Source organism: Musca autumnalis, unplaced genomic scaffold (genome assembly GCF_047663935.1).
Source record: "Musca autumnalis isolate F117 unplaced genomic scaffold, ASM4766393v1 scaffold_2, whole genome shotgun sequence".
NCBI classification, from domain to species: domain Eukaryota; kingdom Metazoa; phylum Arthropoda; class Insecta; order Diptera; family Muscidae; genus Musca; species Musca autumnalis.
Genome location: NW_027411755.1, coordinates 22,394,954 through 22,409,418, shown reverse-complemented (window position 1 = coordinate 22,409,418; position 14,465 = coordinate 22,394,954). Strand labels below are relative to the sequence as shown.

At 35.0% G+C, this 14,465-nt stretch overlaps 1 long non-coding RNA gene across 2 annotated transcripts; it reads right to left on the bottom strand.

Moving 5' to 3' along the window:
* Positions 1-2,881: 2,881 nt before the first annotated feature.
* LOC141393782 (uncharacterized) lies at positions 2,882-13,737 on the bottom strand. Of its 2 annotated transcripts, XR_012410182.1 has the most exons (4): positions 13,678-13,737; positions 11,678-12,659; positions 11,100-11,468; positions 2,882-3,669 (listed from the first exon to the last, which is right to left on the bottom strand). It is a non-coding gene; the product is annotated as an uncharacterized lncRNA (long non-coding RNA). The 2 variants fall into 2 exon arrangements; XR_012410181.1 differs by lacking the exon at positions 13,678-13,737 and having other exon boundaries at positions 11,678-12,955.
* Positions 13,738-14,465: the final 728 nt, after the last annotated feature.

Below are 14,465 nucleotides of genomic sequence, written 5' to 3'. Positions count from 1 at the left end.
AGGTCTCTAAAAATATTCTTAAAAAAATCCACGTTTATTTGGTCTGAAGGTTTCTAAAAATATTCTTTAAAAAATCCACGTTTATTGTTGTGAAGGTCCATGAAAAACTATTCTTTAAAAAATCCACGTTTATTGTTGTGAAGGTCCATGAAAAACTATTCTTTAAAAAATCCACGTTTATTGTTGTGGAGGTCCATGAAAAAATATTCTTTAAAAAATCCACGTTTATTGTTGTGGAGGTCCATGAAAAAATATTCTTTAAAAAATCCACGTTTATTGTTGTGAAGGTCCATGAAAAACTATTCTTTAAAAAATCCACGTTTATTGTTGTGAAGGTCCATGAAAAAATATTCTTTAAAAAATCCACGTTTATTGTTGTGAAGGTCCATGAAAAAATATTCTTTAAAAAATCCACGTTTATTGTTGTGAAGGTCCATGAAAAAATATTCTTTAAAAAATCCACGTTTATTGTTGTGAAGGTCCATGAAAAAATATTCTTTAAAAAATCCACGTTTATTGTTGTGAAGGTCCATGAAAAAATATTCTTTAAAAAAATCCACGTTTATTGTTGTGGAGGTCCATGAAAAAATATTCTTTAAAAAAATCCACGTTTATTGTTGTGAAGGTCCATGAAAAACTATTCTTTAAAAAATCCACGTTTATTGTTGTGAAGGTCCATGAAAAAATATTCTTTAAAAAATCCACGTTTATTGTTGTGAAGGTCCATGAAAAAATATTCTTTAAAAAATCCACGTTTATTGTTGTGAAGGTCCATGAAAAAATATTCTTTAAAAAATCCACGTTTATTGTTGTGAAGGACCATGAAAAAATATTCTTTAAAAAAATCCACGTTTATTGTTGTGGAGGTCCATGAAAAAATATTCTTTAAAAAATCCACGTTTATTGTTGTGAAGGTCCATGAAAAAATATTCTTTAAAAAATCCACGTTTATTGTTGTGAAGGTCCATGAAAAAATATTCTTTAAAAAATCCACGTTTATTGTTGTGAAGGTCCATGAAAAAATATTCTTTAAAAAATCCACGTTTATTGTTGTGAAGGTCCATGAAAAAATATTCTTTAAAAAATCCACGTTTATTGTTGTGAAGGTCCATGAAAAAATATTCTTTAAAAAATCCACGTTTATTGTTGTGAAGGTCCATGAAAAAATATTCTTTAAAAAATCCACGTTTATTGTTGTGAAGGTCCATAAAAAAATATTCTTTAAAAAATCCACGTTTATTGTTGTGAAGGTCCATGAAAAAATATTCTTTAAAAAATCCACGTTTATTGTTGTGAAGGTCCATGAAAAAATATTCTTTAAAAAATCCACGTTTATTGTTGTGAAGGTCCATGAAAAAATATTCTTTAAAAAATCCACGTTTATTGTTGTGAAGGTCCATGAAAAAATATTCTTTAAAAAATCCACGTTTATTGTTGTGAAGGTCCATGAAAAAATATTCTTTAAAAAATCCACGTTTATTGTTGTGAAGGTCCATGAAAAAATATTCTTTAAAAAAATCCACGTTTATTGTTGTGAAGGTCCATGAAAAAATATTCTTTAAAAAATCCACGTTGTGAAGGTCCATGAAAAATATTCTTTAAAAAATCCACGTTGTGAAGGTCCATGAAAAAATATTCTTTAAAAAATCCACGTTGTGAAGGTCCATGAAAAAATATTCTTTAAAAAATCCACGTTGTGAAGGTCCATGAAAAAATATTCTTTAAAAAATCCACGTTGTGAAGGTCCATGAAAAAATATTCTTTAAAAAATCCACGTTGTGAAGGTCCATGAAAAAATATTCTTTAAAAAATTCACGTTTATTGTTGTGAAGGTCCATGAAAAAATATTCTTTAAAAAATCCACGTTTATTGTTGTGAAGGTCCATGAAAAAATATTCTTTAAAAAATCCACGTTTATTGTTGTGAAGGTCCATGAAAAAATATTCTTTAAAAAATCCACGTTGTGAAGGTCCATGAAAAATATTCTTTAAAAAATCCACGTTGTGAAGGTCCATGAAAAAATATTCTTTAAAAAATCCACGTTGTGAAGGTCCATGAAAAAATATTCTTTAAAAAATCCACGTTGTGAAGGTCCATGAAAAAATATTCTTTAAAAAATCCACGTTGTGAAGGTCCATGAAAAAATATTCTTTAAAAAATCCACGTTGTGAAGGTCCATGAAAAATATTCTTTAAAAAATCCACGTTGTGAAGGTCCATGAAAAAATATTCTTTAAAAAATCCACGTTTATTGTTGTGAAGGTCCATGAAAAAATATTCTTTAAAAAATCCACGTTTATTGTTGTGAAGGTCCATGAAAAAATATTCTTTAAAAAATCCACGTTTATTGTTGTGAAGGTCCATGAAAAAATATTCTTGAAAAAAGCCACGTTTATTGTTGTGAAGGTGCATGAAAAAATATTCTTTAAAAAATCCACGTTTATTGTTGTGAAGGTCCATGAAAAAATATTCTTTAAAAAATCCACGTTTATTGTTGTGAAGGTCCATGAAAAAATATTCTTTAAAAAATCCACGTTTATTGTTGTGAAGGTCCATGAATAATGTTATAGTTCTTATAACATTATGGGAATATAATTGTACGCTTGGAAAGTACAATATATTATACGCTTATAGGAACTTAGGTTCCGATGGGATGAACTAAGGTTCTTTTGGAATTTCGAAAGGACTTAGGTCCGGGAGAAGATTATTTACTTACGGTTCCTTTTGCTTCTGTAGTTATTAAAAGGGATCAGAGTTCGGAAATTCAACTTACATTGTTTTATTCAAATATTATAATTGAGTATTCAATGGTGTGATCCGTGCTGTTGTTCGTGAGGATGACAAAACCAGAAAGGGGAGAAGAAACCTCATGCTGACTAATGGCAGCCTAATAAGAAAAGGGACAACAAAAGCACGGATAAAAATCGTATACAATGTTGCCACTTAAATTTACTAAATAGTGGTAAATTATTTCATAGTTGTATTCATTTAATTACATGGTGATTATGCTAATGGAGAAACAATTGATATGCAATGAAATTCAAGAACAAATAATTAGCAATTCAGAAAATATAGATAATTAAATCTAGTTATTTAAAACTAATGCGAAAATACATATTATTCAATTTAAAGGTAAACTGCTCTCTACATCCTCCCGCCTCTTGACGATAGTCAATCTTCGAGTGTTCCGTTTAAACGTTTCAAGGCCATTATTGCCTGCTGAAGAAGCCTACGCTGCTTGAGCATTGTATTGGAACGCTGTACCACTATTGATAAATCTTCCCTCGGTTCTGGCCTTCGTGTTCTTTCTATGACTTGTCGAGCTTGTTGTCGTCTTGGCGAAGTCGTCACCCTATTATCCTCACGTCGACTTGTACCTGACCTTTCACCCAGGCTTCTTTGACCTTGCTGAATTTGCGCATATGTAAATGATTCCGTCGGAGGAAGATGAAGCAAAGTATGATGTTCGGATCCGCATTTTGCACACGCATCTTCGGAAGTGCACTCATATGTTTTATGTGACCGAGCGAGGCAGTTGAAGCAATAACCTAAGCGACGTACTTCTCTTCTTCTTGTCCCTATGTCCATTTCAAGGAATTGTCTACAAAAACGCAAGGAATGATAACGCTCGCAAATGAGGCATTTATGTACTCTTGGATTACGTGGCGGCCTGTTAAATAAACGAAATTAATTAGTTAATGCTGTGGTACGACAAAATATCACGGAAGTGAGTGTAAGAGAGTGTATAGAAAGATATGCGTGAAAATTTTGAAATGGAAATCATTTCTGAAACATGAGAATTAATGTTTGATTAGTGCTGATTGTTATCAGAGAAGAGAGGGCATAATCTTGTAATGTCTCTGGTTACAACACCTGTTGCAGTTCGAATATCTGCAACTCTCACCAAGCCGTCAACTCCATGATATACCTTTTTTATGCGACCTAGTTTCCACTCGCAAGGTGGTAACTGATCGTCCTTTACAACTACTAGTTGATCTTGTTTGACATTTTCCATGGGGGATTGCCATTTGTATCTACGCTGTAACTCTTTGATGTACTCATCTTTCCATCGGCGAGCAAATTGGTGCTGTTGGGTTTTAAGTTTTTCATATCTATCGGATAGAGTTAAATCATCGGAAAATGTTTCGGGTAAAGCCACGAGTGGTGCTCCTCTTAAAAAATGTCCTGGTGTAAGAGCTAATAAGTCGTGAGAATCGTCTGTCATTGGTGATAAAGGGCGTGAATTAAGAACTGCTTCAATGCGTGTGAGTAAAGTATAAAATTCTTCAAATGTATATCTATGGTTTTGAGCAACTTTTTTAAAGTGTGACTTAAAGGATTTGACGCCTGCTTCCCACAGACCTCCCATGTGTGGTGCGTTTGGTGGGATAAACGACCACTGAAGTCCTTGGGGAGTATACTTTTTAATTACATCTTCGGCAGAATTATTTAGAAATTGTGCGAACTCGTATCGTAATTTTCTTTCTGCTCCGATGAAGTTCGTGCCATTATCTGACATTACCTTTAGAGGTAACCCTCGGCGCCCAACGAAGCGAACAAATGCTGATAAGAATGACTCGGAAGAGAGACTTGAACAAAGTTCTAAGTGAATTGCCTTCGTGCTGAAGCAAACAAATACGCAGACATAACTTTTCTGATATACGGCTTGTCTCACATTTGATGTCTTGGTAGAAAATGGACCAGCGAAGTCTAATCCGGTAAATGAAAAAGGTAGAGAAAATGTACTGCGCTCTGAGGGAAGAGTCGCCATAATTTGAGATTGTAATCTATGCTTGTATATGGTACACGCTTTGCAATTTCTAATACATTTTTTTATTGATGATCGCAATCGGGAGATATAGTATTCTTCGCGAATTGTTCTGAGCATCAAACTGTTTTCAGCGTGAAGTAAAAAGTTGTGAATAAAGGTAAGATACAATTTGCAATATTCAGAGTCTTTATGTATTATTATGGGATGACGTTCGTTGTATGATAGGTTTGAGTTGGTGATTCTTCCATTTGCTCGTATAATGCCTCGATTGTCAATAAATGGGTTCAAGGGAAACAGTGAACTTTTCTTGTGAACTGTATGAGATTGTGTAAGTCCTGAGTATTCCTTATTATAATGCAATTTTTGTGTTAATTGAATTGTTAAATATTTTATTTCAATGAATTCATCACGAGATATTGTGCGAGAGGAGTAAGTACAAATTTTTCGAGTGGATTTATAGAATCTAAATATATACACAATAACTCTAATAGCCTTATCCCATCGAGAGAAACGTTTAAGTATATCTTCGTCATATGCTGTATTGTGAAATACTTCTATTTTACGTGCTTCTGGCGGATTTTCGTTGGCTTCAATTGGGTTGGGCCAATCTTCGGGGGAACTTTGCAGCCATTGCGGACCATGCCACCATAGGTAATTGTGTATGAGTTCGGATGGGGTACATCCGCGAGATCCCAGATCTGCTGGGTTATCGTGTGACCGCACATGGCGCCAGGGAGTGTTACCAACATTACGAATTATTTTTGCAACCCTATTAGCTACATATGTTTTCCAAGTGTGTGGGGGTTTGTCTAGCCAGCTTAGCGTAATAGATGAATCGCTCCAGAGAAAAACTTCATAATTATGCAACGGCAAACTAGTAGTCATATGCTTAATCAATTGCGAAAGTAGTACGGCTGCGCAGAGCTCCAGGCGGGGTAGGCTTATAGGATCGATTGGAGCTACTTTAGTTTTGGATACTAGTAGTTGGGTATGAACGGAATTGCCTAGACTTACCCTGAGATAGACAGATGCACAGTAAGCCTTTTCAGAGGCATCGCAAAATCCGTGTATTTGAGAATCGCACGAGGGGGAGAAATTTATCCAACGAGGGATTTGGAACTGAGAAATTTCTCCTAGGGACGCAGAAAATTGGTTCCACTTTTGCAACGTGACTGACTTAACGTTCTCATCCCATTGTGTTCCTTCTATCCACAATTGTTGTAGCATGATTTTTGCCACTATTATGATAGGCGAGATCCAACCAGCTGGATCAAAAATTTTCGAAACAATGGATAAGATTTGCCTTTTTGTGATTGTGGTAGTTGGAGATGGGACATCTACTTTGTAGGAGAAAATATCATGCATGGCATTCCATTGAACACCCAATGTTTTAGTGCCGCTAGTTTCATAAAACTTTAAGAATTTGGAATCCAAAATATTTTCTGTGGGGACTGAATTAAGAATTTCGGGGTAGTTAGAGGTAATTTTTTTCAAAGGAAACCCTGCAGATTTTAACATTGCAATTAGTTGAGATAGAGAATCAATCGCAGCTTCTGGATTATGAGCTCCAGAGAGAACGTCATCGACGTACATTTCCTTTTTAATAATTTGAGTAGCTTGGGGATACAATTCCATGGAGTCTTGGGCCAATTGAAGTAAAGTTCTCATAGCAAGGTAAGGAGCGCAATTTACTCCAAATGTTACGGTTTTTAACGCATAATCTTTTATGGGGGAAGTAGGAGTGGGACGCCAGAGAATTCTTTGAAAATTAGAATCGTCGGGATGAACGAGTATCTGTCTATACATCTTCTCGATATCCCCATTAAATACATATTTGTAGAAACGCCAACGCAAAATTAATGTTAGTAAATCAGATTGAAGGGTGGGACCTACGTGCAAAATGTCATTGAGAGAATTTCCAGAATGAGTCTTTTTGGATGCGTTAAACACAACACGAAGTTTCGTGCTAACACTCTGAGGTCTTATAACCGCATGATGTGGCAGGTAAAAAGAATCACAGGAACCTGAATTTAAAGTTTCTTCAGGGTTTGTGAGTTACATATGGTCAAGGGATAAGTATTCCTTTAGGACATCGTTATAAGTGCATGCAATATCTGGTTTGTTTTTTAAAGATTGTTCCATTCGAATGTATTGAATTAAAGCCTGAGTTCTAGATGGGGAGATTGGGGAATCGACCTTATAATTCTCTTTAAAAGGTAGCCGAACGACATAACGACCCGTGGCATCTCGTGAGGTGGTTTTTAGGAATAGGGATTCACAATATTGATCGCTAGCAGACATTGGTTTCTTTTCTGGGATTTCTTCTTGCTCCCAAAATTTTCTAAGTTGATGAGAGAGGGACACGTCAGAATTCTCAGAAGTTTCGATAGAGAAAGAGGATACGGTTTGTGTTGGAACTGGGCCACTAATTACCCAACCGAATATTGTAGCTTGAGCGACCAACGAAGAGGCGATGTTCATAACACCATCTAATAAAAGTCTAGGAATTACATTACTTCCCAGTAGTAGATCGACATGACCAGGAGAGTGGAAATTTGGATCTGCTATGTCTAATTGATTTAATTCTTCAAATGAAAGGTCTGTTTTGGGAAGGAAAAAACTTGGTAGGAGACGTGTGATTTTATTTACAACGATAGCTTTCATCTCAATAACGCGATCGTGAAGATCAGAGAAGAGTGAGAAAGTGCACAATAAGTTAGAATTTGCCACGATTTGTCCACCTAAGCCTCTTATTTGGAAATTTTGTTTTTCTGTTGGTAGTAGAAGGCGCTGTTGCAAGCTTTTAGAAATGAACGACCTTTCTGATCCTTGATCTAAAAAGGCCCGGGCTTTAAAGGTATCGCCATTATGAAGGATGGTAACAATTGCGGTGGGCAACAGAGTGTTTTCTATCGAAGGACAATTTCTATTAGTGACTATGTGGGTGGAAGTTTGAACAGTTGATGAACTTTGAACATGAGAAGTGATTTGGGACGTGTCTTCAACTTCATCCACCATCGCGCTGGCAAAATTAGAATTCACAGTTGAATTTTGATACTTTTCTAGAGGTTTTGTATTAGGAAAGTGTAACAAGGTATGGTGGTTTCTTTTGCATTCCATGCAAACAAACTTACTCTTGCAATCTTTCCTTAAATGTTTATATGATAGGCAATTGAGACATATTTTATTCTGGGAAACATATTGATTTCTTTGTGCGGGATTCATTTCGAGAAATTTTGTACAGTTTTTTAAGGCATGGTCATCACCACAGAGTTTGCATTTAATTTGCATAATACCCTCGGTTTGAAAAGAGTGTATTTCTGGGAGTTTCTTAGAAACGAGTCTTGAACCTTGAATACTGTCAAGCCTCTCGACAACTTCATACCTGTTTGTTAAAAATTCATTCATTTCTTCCCACTTGGGAAGATCTCTATGGGATTTAAGGGATTGCTCCCAAAGGGATAGGGTTTCATGGGAAAGTCTGGTGGAGCACAAGTAAACAAGAATGGGATCCCAATCTGTAGTGGAAATATTTTGCGATTGAAGAGCTGCTAAACAATCGTTAATTGTTGTTTGTATTTTTTGTAAAGATTCGCTGCTCTCTGAATTAATTGCTTTCAAGCTGAAGAGGGTCCGAAGTTGGTTGTCTACCAAAATTCTTTTATTTTCGTAGCGAGCTGTTAGCGCTTCCCACGCTAAATTAAAGTTTTCACCACACAATTTGTATTTTCTAACTATCCCCGCTGCTTGGCCTTTAACTTTAAGACGGAGATGATAAAGTTTCTGTACCGAGGATAGTTTTGGATGTTCAATATATACCGCTGTGAACATATCTCGGAATGAGGGCCATTCCTCATATCCGCCTTGAAATATTTCGGTGTCACAGGGTGGTACTTTAATAGAAGCGAAATTGTTCTCAGGTTCGGGATTTTTGGAGATAGACTTATTCTCGGGAGGAGCAACTAATGCCTTTTGAGCATCAAGAAGTTTAGCTTTGCATAGGTGAAAACTCTTAGTGCATGTGGCATATTTTTCTTGTGCGGATTCTTTGAATGTATCATCAATATCTTCCCTGTTATTTGTGAAAACTTTCCTATACGATTTTTGAAGATTTGTCCATCTTTCATTGAGATCTTGCAGAACAACATCTAATGAAGAATCGGTATGATCTGAAATGGGAATTTTATCAAGGGATGATGTGAACATGATCAGATCATCCGAGTCAAAAATAAACTCGCCTTGTAAATTTTCCATTTCGATTTAAAAATTGTAAATAAATGTGGGGAAAACGACTTTAATTCGTTGGGAACCCTCGATGTATAAGAAATTTGTTCTATATTAATATATATTCTGAGCTATATATTGCAAACAAATCTTATACCCGTTGTAAAGATGTGAGTTGAATAAAGGAGAAGTACAAATAGTACACAGCAAATCGCTCACAAAGAAGAAATCGTAAACATACACGAGTGCAGCAAATACAAAATGAGAGACCTAGAGTTTTTTTCCAGAAAAAATATGTATGTATATATATTTCAAATTAAGGCAGGAAATGTTGTTGTGTGATTTCTAGTTTCTAACGACAGACAAAATTTTAATAGTAGTTTGCTTTCAGGTTTGCGAACGAATTTTATTTTCAAACTGTTCGAGAGCAGAGTTTAAAATTTTCAATTGATGAAAGTATGTGCTGAAAGAATTGAGGTTCAACCAATTGTTTACCAATCGTAAAATTGGATTTACCTTAAAAAAGTTGAGAAAAAGTTTTAAAATGAACAGTGTGTCACTGAGATTGCTTCCACACTCATAAAAACAACTTCTTTCTAGGCACTCTAAATTATTTCCTATAATCTGGTTTCTCTCCGTTCAATAGTTAGGGAAATTAAACAGATAAAGAGTAGCTCCGAGTTCAATATAAATAATAGCTAACACGCAGAGAATCAATGAGATTATATTGTCATCAGACACTTAAAAATTATAACAAATTTCTAACCATTAACGAATGTGTTCCAATAGTTGAGGTTCAAATTTTAGCGTAGATAAAATCAAAAACATAGAGCATCAGTGAGAATGCTTTCCCATCAAATACTCATGAAAACCAATGCAAACGTTTTTTTTTTTTTCAATTGTAAAGCATCTCTCTTTTCACAGGCAAAGAAAAGAACTAGATAAAGTGTAGAGTTTTGAATAAAGCTTCTGTTGACAAAAGCATTAGATGATAAAGTTTAAGTTTCTTGTATCTCTTTTTGTTTTGGTTTAAATCCTATGTTTGTAGTTTTGAGCAAATTTGTTCTCAACTCTGAGATAATTGTAGGCGTAAATTTTCAATTGATTTTCGGAAAGGGTAAATATTTATAAAAATATTATCTTTGGGTAATTAGTTTGATGTTTTTGTAGAATTGTGATCCGTTTTTAAAATGCTTGATGTGGTAAAAGATTCACAATCAAATTTGAGAGCTTTCAATATAAATTTTATCTATGAGGAGATAAACGTATTTGTTTTTTAAATATGTCGTTTTGGTTCAGTTATCAGTATGCGGCTATTTATTTTTTTTTTAAGAATTATTTGTTTCCAAACACGCCCAATAATGAATGAGTTGTTTTTTTCAACTTTGCTATGAAAGTTTACTTCCAAACTGTGAACGAGAGCAAAGTTTCAAATTTTTACTTGATGAGGGTACGTGCTGGAAAAGTGTAGGGTTGTGAGTCAATAGGCTAAAAAACAAAAATTCCTGCTGACAAAGCATAAGATGATAAAGTGCAAGTTTCAGAGATAAACGTTTTTATCTTATTTGTTTTGAAGGACTAGTCTTGTTGGTTTGAGCAAATTCGCTCTCAACGCTAAGACAATAATAAGTGTAAGTTCGTCCCTTTTTAACAAACTTTCAACTGGGCAAACAAAAAGTTCAGTTCGGTAGTTTCTGTTAAATTGTGATCAGCTTTTAGAATGCTTCATGCGGTAAAGAGATTAACAATCAAAGACACGTTTTCCAAAAGATGTCGCTTTGATTTAATTACCAGTGTGCGAACACTTATCACTGGGGTAAGAGATTACCTCGTATTTGATAAGTACTAGGGTATATAAAACTTTATAAAAAACCGCGATTGGTTAGTTGTCAACGCTCGATTCTATTTGTTAAAAGTCTGATCAAAAGCTTTTTACATTTGACTTGTCTGTACAATGGATAGTTGAAACTATTATACCCAGTATAACAGTTGCAAATATAAAACTTGTTGTTGTTGTTGTTAAGGTTCAAATGACGTGGTTATGCGTTCAAAGCAATGTTGGGTATACGATTTTAAAATAACGAACAGAGTAAATTTGGACTTACGGTTCTCCTTGTGTATTAATCGGTGCCTTTTGTTACTTTTGTGTGTTGCGTTCAAAATGAAAACTCTTGTATTACTGTTGTTTTATGGTCAACATTCCAAATGTTCCCTGGTGGCAGGGTTTGATGGTTCGAAACTATGATCAACGGTTTCCACGACTATTGATGTTTAAAGTTCTAACAGATGACGTTGATGTTCCGTGTTATGGTGGAAGAGATGGATGATGACTTTAGATATGTTGTGAAATATTGTTTTGGTTTGGAAACAAGCTATCATCTAGACGTTGTATGTAGTTTGATTGCTGTTCTTTTGAGTTAGCTTTGCCGTTAAAAACTTTAGCTAATGTTCCTGAAAGCGCTCTTTCATATTTTCTAAAATGATGAAGTTTTAGAGAAAATGTTTATATATATATATTGAATAGAGAATAGTTGTTGCTTTTGCAATTTTCTATGATTTGTTATGGGGTTGAATCAAAAGAACAACTACTCTGTTATTTTGTACTAAAAATTGAAAAGTCGAGGATTAGTACTCACGCAGCGAACTTTTTTTTTTTTTTTGGTTTTATTTGTGACAGACAAACCTTTAAATTGTTGGTCACACGAATTTGATTGCAGACTTTTCTTCCTTTTGTTGTTGGGCTCTGTTCCCATAAGTAGTATATGTTTATCTTGCAATGGATTCTTGATGTTGTTGTTGTGTTATTTCACAGTGAAGAATTGTTGTGAGGGATAGATGTTTTTGTTGCCAAACACAAGATGTTGTTTTGTTCCTTTTTTATTTTGAACCAGAGACTTGTTGTGGCTCTCTGCTTCTGCAAACAGGTAGCGGAGGAGACGCAGTGATGGCGGCGAAGAATTCTGCTGACACCTTGCAAATGCGAAAACACTTCCTATTGCAAACAGCATATGTTGGCGGAGCTTAATTCGCTCTTCGCTCCAGCAAAATTGTTATGATGGTCGTTGGTGGTTTCCACAGGCCGATCAACGACAATTGTGGATGAGTCACTCAAATGCTTGGTTTACCGCTTAGGAGAAGCAAACAATGTTGTTATTAAGTATTGCAGCTGAGAATTTTGCTAACACCTTGCCAAGGCTGAGGAGAGACTCTTGATGGATACACAAACCGTTGTTGCTTTCCTTACAATTTGTTGCTGTAAAATGATTATTCTTGTTTATGCCGATTACTTGTTGTCTCCCATAGACTGCCGGTAGTGGCTTTCAACGACAATTGGCGGAGGAGATACCAGGATGATTGATACTTTTCGGTGTCAAACGAATACGGCGCACTCTAGAAAAAGAATTTAGGGAACTTTAATATTGAGGCTTTTGTTGTTTTTGTTCGATGTTGTCTATTGAAACCAATAATACGTTTTCATTGGATGGAGCTTACAGCTTGCAGATTTTGTTTATTACCATAAATCAGGAATTGTTAAAAATTGTGGTTGTCGATTTTAGACCCTGTTTGCGCAGAATGGTGGCTTCAACGTAACCGGTGGTAGGACAGTTGAATTCCTGGCAGGCTCTGTCGGCAGGCTCTGTCACAATTACCATAAATAACCGCCTCTGTTGGAGAAAAAAATACGTGCTGCTGGAATCTGTTCCGAGCTGTCTTCGCAGTGTAGACACTGTTGCTGTAAAAAACTTTCGATTGTCTTAGACTGGGGTTATTTATTTTTTCGTTAGTTTTGTCTGTGGCATTTGGCTTGGGGTTATTAATATTTGATTTTTACGTAGCAATTCCTATGTTCTTACGTGATATGGCAATTATTTTTGGCAATGTTTGCTCCTTTCCTGTCCACTTAGAGGATTGACTGAAATTTGTGTGAATATGCTTCTAAAGGTATTTCCATGTGTTTTTGTTTCCTCAGAAGCAAATATGCTTCTAAAGGTATTTCCATGTGTTTTTGTTTCCTCAGAAGCATGTGACTTTTAACGTTAATTATGTTTTGCTTTCCTTTGGACGCAAGAAAAGTAATAGGCAATTTCATTAGTTGAGTAGAAAAAACGCAGTAAACTTTCAGAATAATTTATGCAACGAAGATTTTTTTAACAAATAAAGGATGTACAATATTATTTTCATTTTAATCAACTTGTTGCGATTTTCTCTTCTTTCTTTTCCACGTTTGAGCAAATGCACAAATGCAAGTGTCAAAATGCAAATCAATCACAATAACATCGATCGTGTTACCGGACTATCACAAGTATGAAATTTATAAGAGAATGATGATAATTTGTTTGACGATAAATCGTCTGTCGACAATTTGACAAATTAATTGCAAGTCAATTAATTTTATTTTATTTTGTTGGAAATTCGAGTGAAATATAAATTTATAGGTTGGTTTCAGTAAATTCTCGAAGGACCATGAATAATGTTATAGTTCTTATAACATTATGGGAATATAATTGTACGCTTGGAAAGTACAATATATTATACGCTTATAGGAACTTAGGTTCCGATGGGATGAACTAAGGTTCTTTTGGAATTTCGAAAGGACTTAGGTCCGGGAGAAGATTATTTACTTACGGTTCCTTTTGCTTCTGTAGTTATTAAAAGGGATCAGAGTTCGGAAATTCAACTTACATTGTTTTATTCAAATATTATAATTGAGTATTCAATGGTGTGATCCGTGCTGTTGTTCGTGAGGATGACAAAACCAGAAAGGGGAGAAGAAACCTCATGCTGACTAATGGCAGCCTAATAAGAAAAGGGACAACAAAAGCACGGATAAAAACCGTATACAATGTTGCCACTTAAATTTACTAAATAGTGGTAAATTATTTCATAGTTGTATTCATTTAATTACATGGTGATTATGCTAATGGAGAAACAATTGATATGCAATGAAATTCAAGAACAAATAATTAGCAATTCAGAAAATATAGATAATTAAATCTAGTTATTTAAAACTAATGCGAAAATACATATTATTCAATTTAAAGGTAAAAAAAAATCCACGCAACACATATGTAGCTAATAGGGTTGCAAAAATAATTCGTAATGTTGGTAACACTCCCTGGCGCCATGTGCGGTCACACGATAACCCAGCAGATCTGGGATCTCGCGGATGTACCCCATCCGAACTCATACACAATTACCTATGGTGGCATGGTCCGCAATGGCTGCAAAGTTCCCCCGAAGATTGGCCCAACCCAATTGAAGCCAACGAAAATCCGCCAGAAGCACGTAAAATAGAAGTATTTCACAATACAGCATATGACGAAGATATACTTAAACGTTTCTCTCGATGGGATAAGGCTATTAGAGTTATTGCGTAAAAAATCCACGTTTATTGTTGTGAAGGTCCATGAAAAAATATTCTTTAAAAAATCCACGTTTATTGTTGTGAAGGTCCATGAAAAAATATTCTT